Consider the following 11,874-nt stretch of genomic DNA (forward strand, 5'->3'; position numbering starts at 1 on the left):
CAGGGTTAGGGTTGTTTTAGGGTCAGGGCCCACGGTTAGGGTTTTTTGATCAGGGCCAGGGCCCAGGGTTAGGGTTTTAGGGTAAGGGCCAGGGCCCAGGATTAGGGTTTTAGGGTCAGGGCCAGGGCCCAGGGTTAGGGTTTTAGGCTCAGGGCCAGGGCCCAGGGTTAGGGTTTTAGGCTCAGGGCCAGGGCCCAGGGTTAGGGTTTTAGGCTCAGGTCCAGGGCCCAGGGTTCGGGTTTTAGGCTCAGGGCCAGGGCCCAGGTTTAGGGTTGTTTTAGAGTCAGGGCCAGGGCCCAGGGTTAGGGTTGTTTTAGGGTCATGGCCAGGTCCCAGGGTTAGGGTTGTTTTAGGGTCAGGGCTAGGGCCCAGGGTTATGGTGGTTTTAGGGTCAGGGCTGAGATTTAGGTTTGTTTTAGGGTCAGAGCCCAGGGTTAGGGTTGTTTTAGGCTCAGGGCCCAGGGTTGGGGTTGTTTTAGGGTCAGGGCCAAGGGTTAGGGTTGTTTTAGGGTCAGGGCCCATGGGTATGCTTGTTTTAGTGTTAGGGCCCAGGGTTAGGGTTTTAGGCTCAGGGCCAGGGCCCAGGGTTAGGGTTTTAGGCTCAGGGCCAGGGCCTAGGGTTGGGGTTTCAGGCTTATGGCCAGAGCCCAAGGTTAGGGTTTTCGGCTCAGGGCCAGGGTCCAGGGTTAGGGTTTTAAGCTCAGGGCCAGGGCCCAGGGTTAGGGTTGTTTTAGGGTCAGGGCCAGGGCCCAGGGTTAGGGTTGTTTTAGGGTCAGGGCCAGCGCCCAGGGCTAGGGGTGTTTTAGGGTCAGGGCCAGGGCCCAAAGTTAGGGTTGTTTTAGGGTCACGGCCCAGGGTTAGGGTTTTAGGCTCAGGTCCAGGGCCCAGGGTTAGGGTTTTAGGCTCAGGGCCAGAGCCCAGGGTTAGGGTTGTTTTAGGGTCAGGGCCAGGGCCCAGGGTTAGGGTTGTTTTAGGGTCAGGGCCAGGGCCCAGTGTTAGGGTTGTTTTAGGGTCAGGGCCCAGTGTTAGGGTTGTTTTAGGGTCAGGGCCCAGAGTTAGGGTTTTTTTAGGGTAAGGGCCCAGGGTTAGGGTTGTTTTAGGGTCAGGGCCAGCGCCCAGGGCTAGGGGCGTTTTAGGGTCAGGGCCAGGGCCCAAAGATAGGGTTGTTTTAGGGTCACGGCCCAGGGTTAGGGTTTTAGGCTCAGGTCCAGGGCCCTGGGTTAGGGTTTTAGGCTCCGGGCCAGAGCCCAGGGTTAGGGTTGTTTTAGGGTCAGGGCCAGGGCCCAGGGTTAGGGTTGTTTTAGGGTCAGGGCCAGGGCCCAGTGTTAGGGTTGTTTTAGGGTCAGGGCCCAGGGTTAGGGTTGTTTTAGGGTCAGGGCCCAGGGTTAGGGTTGTTTTAGGGTCAGGGCCCACAGTTAGGGTTTTTTGATCAGGGCCAGGGCCCAGGGTTAGGGTTTTAGGTTAAGGGCCAAGGCTCAGGATTAGGGTTTTAGGGTCAGGGCCAGGGCCTTGGGTTTGGGTTTTAGGGTCAGGGCCAGGGCCCAGGGTTAGGGTTTTAGGCTCAGGGCCAGGGCCCAGGGTTAGGGTTTTAGGGTCGGGGCCAGGGCCCAGTGTTAGGTTTTTAGGGTCAGGGCCAGGGCCCAGGGTTAGAGTTTTAGGGTCAGGGCCCAGGGTTAGGGATTTAGGGTCAGGGCCCAGGGTTAGGGTTTTAGGGTCAGGGCCCAGGGTTAGGGTTTTAGGGTCAGGGCCAGGGCCTAAAGTTAGGGTTGTTTTAGGTTCAGGGCCCAGGGTTAGGGTTTTAGGGTCAGGGCCAGGGCCCAGGGTTATGGTTTTAGGCTCAGGGCCAGGGCCCAGGTTTAGGGTTGTTTTAGGGTCAGGGCCCAGGGTTAGGGTTGTTTTAGGGTCAGGGCCTAGGGTTTTGGTTCTCTTAGGTTTAGGGCCCAGGGTTAGGGTTTTAGGCTCAGGGCCAGGGCCCAGGGTTAGGGTTTTAGGGTCAGGGCCAGGGCCCAAAGTTAGGGTTGTTTTAGGTTCAGGTCCCAGGGTTAGGGTTCTGGCTCAGGTCTAGGGCCCAGGGTTATGGTTTTAGGGTCAGGGCCAGGGCCCAGGGTTAGGGTTGTTTTAGGGTCAGGGCCAGGGCTCAGGGTTATGGTTGTTTTAAGGTCATGGCCAGGTCCCAGGGTTAGGGTTGTTTTAGGGTCAGGGCCAGGGCCCAGGGTTATGGTTGTTTTAGGGTCAGGGCCCAGGGTTAGGGTTGTTTTAGGGTCAGGGCCCAGGGTTAGGGTTGTTTTAGGGTCAGGGCCCAGGGTTAGGGTTGTTTTAGGGTCAGGGCCTAGGGTTATGGTTCTCTTAGGTTTAGGGCCCAGGGTTAGGGTTTTAGGCTCAGGGCCAGGGCCCAGGTTTAGGGTTTTAGGCTCAGGGCCTGGGCCCAGGGTTAGGGTTTTAGGGTCAGGGCCCTGGGTTTGGGTTGTTTTAGGGTTAGGGCCCAGGGTTAGGGTTGTTTTAGGGTCAGGGCCCAGGGTGAGGGTTGTTTTAGGGTCAGGGCCAGGGCCCAGGTTTAGGGTTGTTGTAGGGTCAGGGCCCAGGGTTAGGGTTTTAGGCTCAGGTCCAGGGCCCAGGGATAGGATGTTAGGCTCAGGGCCAGGGCCCAGGTTTAGGGTTGTTTTAGGGTCAGGTCCAGGGCTCAGGGTTAGGGTTGTTTTAGGGTCATGGCCAGTGCCGAGGGTTAGGGTTGTTTTAGGGTCAGGGCCAGGGCCCAGGGTTATGGTTGTTTTAGGGTCAGAGCCCAGGGTTAGGGTTGTTTTATGGTTAGGGCCCAGGGTTGGGGTTGTTTTAGGGTCAGGGCCAAGGGTTAGAGTTGTTTTAGGGTCAGGGCCCATGGTTATGGTTGTTTTAGTGTTAGGGCCCCGGGTTAGGGTTTTAGGCTCAGGGCCAGGGCCCAGGGTTAGGGTTTTAGGCTCAGGGCCAGGGCCTAGGGTTGGGGTTTCAGGCTCAGGGCCAGAGCCCAAGGTTAGGGTTTTCGGCACAGGGCCAGGGCCCAGGGTTAGGGTTTTAGGCTCAGGGCCGGGGCCCAGGGTTAGTGTTGTTTTAGGGTCAGGGCCAGGGCCCAGGGTTAGGGTTGTTTTAGGGTCAGGGCCAGGGCCCAGGGCTAGGGGTGTTTTAGGGTCAGGGCCAGGGCCCAGGGTTAGGGTTTTAGGCTCAGGGCCAGGGCCCAGGGTTAGGGTTGTTTTAGGGTCAGGGCCAGGCCAGGGTTAGGGTTGTTTTAGGGTCAGGGCCAGGGCTCAGGGTTAGGGTTGTTTTAGGGTCAGGGCACAGGGGTAGGGATGTTTTAGGGTCGGGTCCCAGCGTTAGGGTTGGTTTAGGGTCAGGGCCCTGGGTTACGGTTGTTTTAGGGTCAGGGCCCAGGGTTAGGTTTGTTTTAGGGTCAGGGCCCAGGGTTAGGGTTGTTTTAGGGTCAGGGTCCAGGGTTAGGGTTGTTTTAGGGTCAGGGTCCAGGGTTAGGGTTGTTTTAGGGTCTGGTCCCTAAGTGACGCCTCTGCTGCCTACATCAAAATCTCCCCGGCTTGCTCCACAATGGTCCCGTCACGTGGTGCAGACTCAGGCGCGGTCTTGTGTGTGCAGAGGCAGGCTTGGTCTTGTGTGCTCTTGATCATGCACCTAGTCACATCTGTTCTACAGTGTTGCATTCTTCTAATTTCCATGCACATCTTTGCATAGGCGTGTTCCCATTGTTCCCATGCCAATAAGTGGTGTGCAAGGTTCCAGAGTGCGCCAGTATTTCTTTAGTCGGTGTCATGCTGTTGGATATTCAGGTTTTTTAACTTAGTGTAAATAACATTCACATTTCTAAAAACCAGAAGAGTGTTTGTGATTAAGATATCATCTTAGTGGATATTAAATTGCTGCATCTGATTTCATTTCTCTTTCCCAAATAAAGAGTCAGTTGTGTGGGCTAGTCTCATTCTGAAACTGCACACTCCCATCCCAGAGGTAGAAAGCGAGATCTCCTGCCTGCATTTCATGGAGCATGTGATTATGGAGGTGTCCAGTCCCAGCAAACAGACCCCACATTCTTTTCCTTCAGTGACTCAGACGCAGTATGTGGAGAGTCCCAGACAGTATCTCTCCCTCACGTTCATTAACCTCCAGAGATTAAACATCACCTGATACACAGAACTGTGGGTTCCCCGTTTGGCTAAGCATCAGGTGCAGCCAGGTTCTTACCTAGGTGCACGTGACAAGGTGCTGCCAGATGCCACCAGCGCAGACAGTCAGTGAGCCCACCTCATCAGAGGGCACATGAGATCCCCAAATGAGAAAGAACTCTAAGGAGCCAAAATCTGCCAAGATGGGTACATTAAAGCTTGCAACTTTGCACGTGAGTGCACCCTCAGACTCAGCCAGTTTATTCTCCTTTGCAGTCCATTCTGAAAAGTCCAGCCAGATGATGGCTAAAGAGTAGAGAATGGAAGGTGGAAGGCAGTTGCTGCTTGCAGAAGAGGCACGCTGGCAGCATTGGCAGGGAGGAAGAGACTGGAAACTGAGTAGCAGATCCGAGAAACCAAAATGCTCAGCGAATGAGGGCAGGTGGCATGGAGCTACTTCCCTGGGTCCAAGAGCCTAATTACCTTATTGTTCCATAAGTTCATGGCCTGCGGTCATCAGGGAAAATAAAACACTGACTGGGGGTCAGTCTTTTCTGTTTAGAGGAGGCTCCCCGAAACCTCCCCCTCCCGGGTTCAAGCGATTCTCCTGCCTCAGCCTCCCGAGTAGCTGGAACTATAGGCGCCCTCCACCACTCCCGGCTAATTTTTTTTTGGTTTTTTTTTTTTGTAGAGACGGGGTTTCACCGTGTTAGCCAGGATGGTCTCGATCTCCTGACCTCGCGATCCGCCCGCCTCGGCCTCCCAAAGTGCTGGGATTACAGGCGTGAGCCACCGCGCCCGGCCTCAGCTGGTTTTTCAAAAGTCATGGCGTGTAATTGTCAGAACAGTGAACTTTGGAGATCCACCGGAGGGGCGAGGCCACAGCTCAACCGCGAGCACCTGAGCATCCTGCACCGCCTGCGACGGCCGTCAGGGGGCGCGATGCCGCCTCACAGAACCTCGAGAGGCGCCCGGGTTCCGGCACAGAAGCCCGGCGGCTCCAGGGGGCGGAGCCGAGCCGCCTCCTCAGGACCTATGCAGGAGGCGCCGTCATCCCTACAGGGACACCTGAGAGGACCCAGCCTCCTCCTCCTCAGGACCCACTCGGGAGACGCCGCTGGCTCTATAGGAACACCTGGGGACCGTGGCCAGGGACCACCCAGCCTCCTTCTCCTCAGCTCCTCAGGAACGACTGGGGAAGCTGTGGCTTCATGGTCCCCGAGGCTGCCCGAGGAAAGGTGAGGAAAAGCTTTCCGTCCCGGCTCAGTGCTGAGGAGGCCGCGCTGCCTCGCGCTCCACTTTCTCAAGTTGTATTTATTTTATTTTACAAAGTGGCCCATCATTAAGTGGCTTTGTTACTCATTATTACAGCATACCTGAGTTGTTTCGTTTTTAAATTTTTGACCAATTTGGGTTTGTTTGGGGTGGATCCGGGACAGAGAAGGGAGAAACCCTGAGGGCAACATGGAGAGCCCCAGGGAGACGCGCACCCCACGACTTGCTTTTATTTGCGTTCCAGTGGCTCGTTTTTCTTAGAGTGTTAAAGTACTTGAAAAATATTGAAGACCAGATGTAGATGTGAGTTTTCACAACCGTATTTTAAGTGTAAATACTGGACTTTGTCTGTTAACAGGATTTTAGGTAAAATAAATTTAAGCGGAGTTTATTTCGGCAAAGGAATGGTTCATGAATCACGCAGGAAGCACCAGAACGGAAGTCGGCTTGGGGCTTCGAGCTCTTAGGGTGGCCCGTAAGTGAGGCTCCTCAGTGGCTCCAGCTAGGCGACCGCCTGTGGTGGGGATGCTTCCCTCAGCGTCCCTAGTCATACAGCCAACTGGCTGCTGGGCTTTTTGGCATTGACTGTGGTTGGTTTGTGAATTTTTTTAAGTCAGTTCACATGCCTCCAAGTTCGGTTTCTGTTTGCTTAGGGAAGGCCTCAGGCTAACCCCCGCCGTATTTGCTTTAACATGTCAAAACCATAATTTATTTTTCATTTTACTTTCCTGGCATTAATAGAAGTAAATTCACATTTGTGCGTTATTCAGAAAGTCAGTTTAATTGGCAACCTATTTGTGATGGTGCATAAAATAATGTCTTTTAATCATTGGCATCTTAGATTAGATGAAATATGTTAACTCTCTTAAGCTTTGTTATTAACCCATAACAAGAGTTAAGTTTCTTTTTTTCTCCTAGGCTTTGACCATTTAAAATACACTCAGGCATCTCGTAACGATGTTATACTTTCTGAGAAATGTGTCCTTAGGTGATTTCATCTTTGTGTGAACACTGCAGAGTGTCCTTATAAAACTTAGATGGTGTAGCCCACTCCACACCTAAGTTACATAGTATAGCCTATTGCTCCCAGGCTACGAACCTGTACAGCATGTCTCTGTACTGAATGCTGTAGTCAACCATAACACCATGGTGATTGTAGATTGTGATCCCAGAATATCTGGGACAGGTCTCAGTCAATTTAGAAAGCTTATTTTGCCAAGATTAAGGACACGCCCGTGACACAGCCTCAGGAGGTCCTGACGATGTGTGTCCAAGGTGGCCAGGGTAGAGCTTGCTTTTGTACATTTTAGGGATACATGAGACGTGTAAGATGTACAGTCATTTGGCCCAGTAAGGCGGGACAACTGGAAGCAGGAAGTGGGGGTGCTTCCAGGTCAGAAGTAGGTTAGAGACAAAAGGTTGCGTTCTTTTGAATCCTTCATCAGCCTTCCACTGAATACACAATTTAGTCTGGCTCAATGAATCTGCATTTTTACATAAATAATAGGGCAGAGGAAGCAATCAGATATGCATCTGTCTCAGGTGAGGGATGACTTTGAGTGCTGTCTGTCCTTTGTCCAAAAGGAAATTCTTTGTGGGCAAATTGTGAGTGAGGTATGTAGCTTTTTATCTTTGTAGCTATCTTAGTTAGGAATAGAATGAGGGCAGGTTTGCCTGACATAGCTCCCAGCTTGACTTTTCCCTTGGCTTAGTGATTTGGAGGTCCTGAGATTTATTTTCCTTTCATGGTATCAGAAGAGAGAAAAAGTAATTTGTTGAGCCATGAGCTTATGACAAGATGGCTAGGAAGGAATTTTTCAGCTCCATTTTTATCTCATGGGACCACCATCATATGTATGCAATGCACGAGTGTAAAATCACATTTAGTTAAGTCAGCTTACACTAAGCTATGGACCCAGATGGTCCTGGGGCCTTTTTCCACTGGGAGATCTTTAAGGACCTTTCTTAGCTTTTCTATGCTAATTGGTATATTCATAGTTGCCTTATTTCAGTGCCCATTTTGTTAATGTGTATTTTTACTAGGAAATCACCCATTTTTTCTAGGTTTCCAGTTTGATGCAATTATTTGACTTTTAATTTCTCCTCTGTTTTTAGTTTTGTACATAATTTTCCTATCTACTTTGCACTCTTTTTTCCATCAACAGTATTTTTAAAATATACTTTTTAGCTTTTTTTGAAGAATTGTTATGTTTGACAATTTTTTATGACCTAATCATGACTGTAAATGATTTTTAATTAATTTCAGCTTAATGTCTTTTGTAGGGCACAACTGTTAAAATACAAAATTACAACAAACGTGGGTTTGCAGATCTTAACTGGCTTTTTTTTTGTGGTTCTAGAATCAGGCAGCAGTCCAGACCAAAAATGGTTCAGAATGATCTGCCACACAACATGTGCGGGTTATATTTATAGCCAGAGAAAAAAAGTGACATACAGAAAACAGAAGTGAGGTATAGAGGTGGCTGGATTGGTTACAGACCTGGTTACAGCCCGGATTTGCCTTCTTGGATCTTGTTTTGAACAGCTGGCTGCCGGCCATTGACTGACACTCGGCTGATGTGATTGGCTGAACCGCCGCTGTTTGTTACCATGATACATTCCCAAGTCAGATTTTCAGTTTGTTTCTATACTAAATTAGGTTGCGATTCTTCTTCTTCTTCTTCTTTTTTCTTTTTTGAGGCTGAGTCTCGCTCTGTCGCCCAGGCTGGAGTGCAGTGGCGCGATCTCAGCTCACAGCAAGCTCCGCCTCCCGGGTTCATGCCATTCTCCTGTCCCGGCCTCCCGAGTAGCTGGGACTGCAGGCTGCCGCCACCAAGTCCGGCTAATTTTTTTGTATTTTTTTTTAGTAGAGACTGGGTTTCACCTTGTAAGCCATGATGGTCTCGATTTCCTGACCTCATGATCCACCCGTCTCGGCTCCCAAAGTGCCGGGATTACAGGCGTGAGCCACGGCGCCCGGCCGCGACTCTTTACAAGGACTCCTTGGGAGGCTTCTAAAGCCCAAATGTTGTTTGATGTAAGAATTCCTCCCTTTTGGTCAGCCTCTCAATTTTGAGATATTGATCAAAACTTTGGGCATTGGTGTCACTCTTTGTTATCGTTGTAAATTGAGTTATTAGGACTTATTTGCTTTCAGTGTGGCATTTTCAAGTTTTATTTGGTCTCAGTGCCCTCTGGGCAATAGCAGAACACTGTGTTGTGTAAGGCGGAAATAGAGCAATAGAAAATAACAACTGATTTGTTAATATCAGATTACTTCAAGTTACTTGTTTTGGTAAGAATTAAAGCAGAGGGGACTTCTTTATGCTGACTCAGGTAGACTGGAATCTCTTCAGGGAAAAAGGGAGCTCTTTTGGGATCTATCTACTTCCTTAAAGTTTCAGCTTTGTTGTGTGTCATTCAGCGTGAGTGTCTCCATTCTGGTTTTGCCTGCTCAGTGTGGCCTAATGCGGGAGTTGTGACCAAAACAATGACCTCCCGTAATTTGTTCAACAGTTCTCCCCTTTTGGTTAGGTTCCTACCTAGGTGAGGGTGTGACTAAAAACTTAGGGCATTAGCAGTATTCTCAGTAACTATCATTTTAGGTTTCCGGTCTCAACACATCATTTAAGAAGTCAGTAAAGCTTTCTTCTATTGTGACAGCATATTTAATACTGAGAAAGAAAAGAAAATTTTTATCTTGCGAATGTGAGCTTCCTCTAAATTATCAGGTCCAGAGAGGCGTGGGAATGAGGCAGCAGTCACGTCCCATTTCCCTCTTAGCTAAGTAATCATATCTTGAAGCTGCTTGCTATATAGACTAGACTGACTGTCATCAGCTATAGATTAACCTAAGAGTGTCTTTGAATATTTTTTCCAGTGGCAAATATTTGCTTCTGTTGTATCATAGCTGAAAGGAATGCTGGGAAACAAAATAAAGACAAGCATTCATTAGAATAAGTGATCCAGTCACAATGAATCAATTTGAACTTTTTTTTTTTTCCCACAAAGTCATACTTTGAAAACGTCCAGCCGTAAATTGAAATAGTCTCCAAAATGTGAATTTTTTTCCCTGGTTCTAAGATGACCAGCTTTCTTAGAGAGTGAACTACACCATAAGAAAAATGATATGACCATGTTTACACATATATGTTATCATAACATAAAACATGTAAAAGGGGCATTTCTTTGAAAGTATATATTAGTCTGTATAATTTACTTTGCAGTATCATGAATGCTCTTATTTTTAAAAGTAGGAGTAGTTACTGTCAATTACTAATTTTTAGTACAAATAATTTAGCAGATATCTGAAAAAATTACAATTTTTAAATAGAGGTTTTATTTTAAATTAGTTTTAGATTCATACAGAAATTGGGAAGAAAATGCAGATTTCCCATGTAGACGCAACCTAGTTTCCCCTCTTTTTAACATATCAACATGTATCAGATAGGTTTAACATCTTTTTTTTTTTTTTTTTTTTTTTTTTCCAGACAGAGTCTCAACCAGGCTGGAGTGCAGTGGCGTGATCTCGGCTCACTGCAACCTCCGCCTCCCAGGTTCAAGCGATTCTCCTGCCTCAGCCTCCTGAGTAGCTGGTATTACAGGCGCCTGCCATCATGCCCGGCTAATTTTTGTATTTTTAGTAGAGATGAGGTTTCACCACGTTGGCCAGGCTGGTCTTGAACTCCTGATCTCAGGTGATCCGCCCGCCTCAGCCTCCCAAAGTGCTGGGATTACAGACATGAGCCACCACTCCTGACCAACATCTTACATCATTTCTTGTCATACTTAATGACTGGGTATTACTATATTATTAAATAAGCTCACATCTTATTTGGTTTCCCTTAGTTCTGCCTTTTTCTCTCCCAGGATCCTATCTAGGATCCCATAGGACATTTAGTCATCATGTCAGGCTCTTCTTGGCTGTGACAGTCTCTCAGACTTTACTTCTGAGGACCTGGAACAGTGTTAGGAGGATTGGTCAGGTATTGTGTAGAATGTCCTCCATTGTGGTTTACTTGGGGTTTTTCTCATAATCAGCCTGGGTTTAGGGGTTTGCGGGAAGCAGAGCAGATGTGTAGTGTGTCCACAAAAAGAGTCAAAGACTGTAAAATATTTGAAGAGATGTATTCTGAGCCAAATATGAGTGACCATGGCCCTTGACACAGCCCTCAGGAGACCCTGAGAACATGTGCCCAAGGTCTTTGGGGTGCAGGTTGGTTCTATACATTTTAGGGAGATAGGAGACATCAATCAAGTGTATTTAAGATATATATTGGTTCGGTCCAGAAAGGTGGGACAACCCAATGGATTAGGGTGGGGTGGGGCTTCCAGGTTATAGGTACATTTAAAATTTTTCTGATTGGCAGTTTGTTGAAAGACTTACTATCAATAGAAAGGAGTGTCTGGGCTATGATAAGGGGTTATGGAGACCAAGGTTTTGTCATGGAGATGAAGCTTGCAGGTAGCAGGCTTCAGAGAGAATAGATTGTAAATGTTTCTTATCAGATTTAAGGTTGTGTTGATGTTAAATGCTGATTGGCTTTTCCTGAATTCCAAAAGGGAGGAGGGCATCATGAGGCATGTCTGACCACCTCTTTCCCATCATAGCCTGAACCAGTCTTCCAGGTTAACTTTGGTGTCCCCTGGTGGAGAGGTGGTTGTGGGAAAGATCTTTGAATTTTATTTTTGGTTTGCAAGCGCTAGTCTAGTCACTTCATGCTCTCAAGATGTGTTATCACCATTAATGTTAACTTTTATCACTTGGTTGAGGCAGTGTTTTCAGGTTTTTCACTGTGAAGTTACTTTTTTCCCATGTCTATATTGTATGTATGCTTTTGGAGGAAGTCATCATGCAGAGCTCATACTTAAAGGAGTGGGGAGTTAGCCCCACCTCCTTGATGGCTGTCTATATCAGGTATTTGGAATTCTTCTGTATAAGAGATTTCTATTCAGCCCATTTGCATATCTGTTTAATCATTTATTTATACCAGTATGGGTCCACAGATAGTTACTTTAATCTTTTGGTTGTTATCTAATTGTACAGTATTTTGTTGCTCTTTGTTCATACCTGTGGCCATTGGTAGCTCTTTCCACTGGCTCCTTTTACGTAATTTCATGGTTTTTTTTTATAATTTATTTCTGTTACTTCAAAAGTACCCTGGCTCATATATTTTCTGTCCCAGTCCTAGTTTCAGCTATTTCTTCTAATAGCCCTGATTTCTTTTGTTAGAGAATGGTATGAACAACTTACATCTGGCCACTAAATGTGGTCATTGCGTCATGACACTTACAGCTGACAGTGCAAAGAAATATATGTGTGTCTTCTAACTTATATGTACCCACTTAATTATAAAGGTTTCTATGTGGAACCATCTATGTATATGTTAAGCTAAATGTGAGTTTATACTTATGTTGTATATATATATTCTGACTCATTATGACAGAGATCATTCTA

At 47.7% G+C, this 11,874-nt stretch overlaps 1 protein-coding gene across 2 annotated transcripts in view; it reads left to right on the plus strand.

Moving 5' to 3' along the window:
- The window catches only part of LOC134756488 (uncharacterized), a 208,300-nt gene extending 203,290 nt beyond the window's left edge, over positions 1-5,010 (plus strand). For both annotated transcript variants that reach the window (XR_010129227.1, XM_063693697.1), the window contains one exon: positions 4,834-5,010. The gene's annotated coding sequence lies outside the window, so the exon portion shown is untranslated. The remainder of the gene's footprint in view (positions 1-4,833) is intronic.
- Positions 5,011-11,874: the final 6,864 nt, after the last annotated feature.

This window comes from Gorilla gorilla, chromosome 9 (genome assembly GCF_029281585.2).
Source record: "Gorilla gorilla gorilla isolate KB3781 chromosome 9, NHGRI_mGorGor1-v2.1_pri, whole genome shotgun sequence".
In the NCBI taxonomy this organism is placed as follows: Eukaryota; Metazoa; Chordata; class Mammalia; order Primates; family Hominidae; genus Gorilla; species Gorilla gorilla.